The following is a 1,770-nucleotide window of genomic DNA, read 5'->3' on the forward strand; positions in this document are numbered from 1 at the left end:
TGAACAAATAAACAAATGAACAAATGAACAAATGAACAAATGAACAAATGAACAAATGATTAAATGAACAAATGAACAAATGAACAAATGAACAAATGAACAAATGAACAAATGAACAAATGAACAAATGAACAAATGAACAAATGAACAAATGAACAAATGAACAAATGAACAAATGAACAAATGTACAAATGAACAAATGAACAAATGAACAAAAGAGCAAATGAACAAATGAACAAATGATCAAGTGAACAAATGAACAAATGAACAAATGAACAAAAGAACAAATGAACAAATGAACAAATGAACAAATGAACAAGTGAACAAATGAACAAATGAACAAATGAACAAATGAACAAATGAACAAATGATCAAGTGAACAAATGATCAAGTGAACAAATGATCAAATGAACAAATGAACGAATGAACAAATGAACGAATGAACAAACGAACAAACGAACAAACGATCAAACGAACAAACGAACAAACGAACAAACGAACAAATGAACAAATGAACAAATGAACGAATGAACAAATGAACAAATGAACAAATGAACAAATGAACAAATGAACAAATGAACAAATGAACAAATGAACAAATGAACAAGTGAACAAATCAACAAACGAACAAATGAACAAATGAACAAATGAACAAACGAACAAATGAACAAATGAACAAATGAACAAATGAATAAATGAACAAATGAACAAATGAACAAACGAACAAATGAACAAACGAACAAATGAACAAACGAACAAATGAACAAATGAACAAATGAGCGAATAGGCAAATGAACGAATGAACAAATGAGCGAATGAACAAATAAGCGAATGAACAAATCAACAAATGAGCGAATAGGCAAATGAACGAATGAACAAATGAACAAATGAACAAACGAACAAATGAACAAATGGACAAACGAACAAATGAACAAATGAACAAACGAAAAAATGAACAAATGAACAAATGAACAAATGAACAAATGAACAAATGATCAAATGAACAAATGAACAAATGAACAAATGAACAAATGAACAAATGAACAAATGAACAAATGGACAAATGAACAAATGAACAAATGATCAAGTGAACAAATGAGCGAATAGGCAAATGAACGAATGAACAAATGAACAAATGAACAAATGAACAAATGAACAAATGAGCGAATAGGCAAATGAACGAATGAACAAATGAACAAATGAACAAATGAACAAATGAACAAATGAACAAATGAACAAATGAACAAATGAACAAATGAATAAATGAACAAATGAACAAATGAACAAACGAACAAATGAACAAATGAACAAATGAACAAATGAACAAATGAACAAATGAACAAATGAACAAATAAACAAATGAACAAACGAACAAATGAACAAACGAACAAATGAACAAATGAACAAATGAGCGAATAGACAAATGAACAAATGAACAAATGAACAAATGGAAAATGAACAAATGAACAAATGAACAAATGAACAAATGAACAAGTGGAAAATGAACAAATAAACAAATGAACAAGTGAACAAATGAACAAATGAACAAATGAACAAATGAACAAATGAACAAATGAACAAATGAACAAATGAACAAATGAACAAATGAACAAATGAACAAATGAACAAATGAACAAATGAACAAACGAACAAACGAACAAATGAACAAATGAACAAATGAACAAATGAACAAACGAACAAATGAACAAACGAACAAATGAACAAATGAACAAATGAGCGAATAGACAAATGAACAAATGAACAAATGAA

Source organism: Megalopta genalis, unplaced genomic scaffold, assembly GCF_051020955.1.
Source record: "Megalopta genalis isolate 19385.01 unplaced genomic scaffold, iyMegGena1_principal scaffold0021, whole genome shotgun sequence".
Lineage (NCBI taxonomy): Eukaryota > Metazoa > Arthropoda > Insecta > Hymenoptera > Halictidae > Megalopta > Megalopta genalis.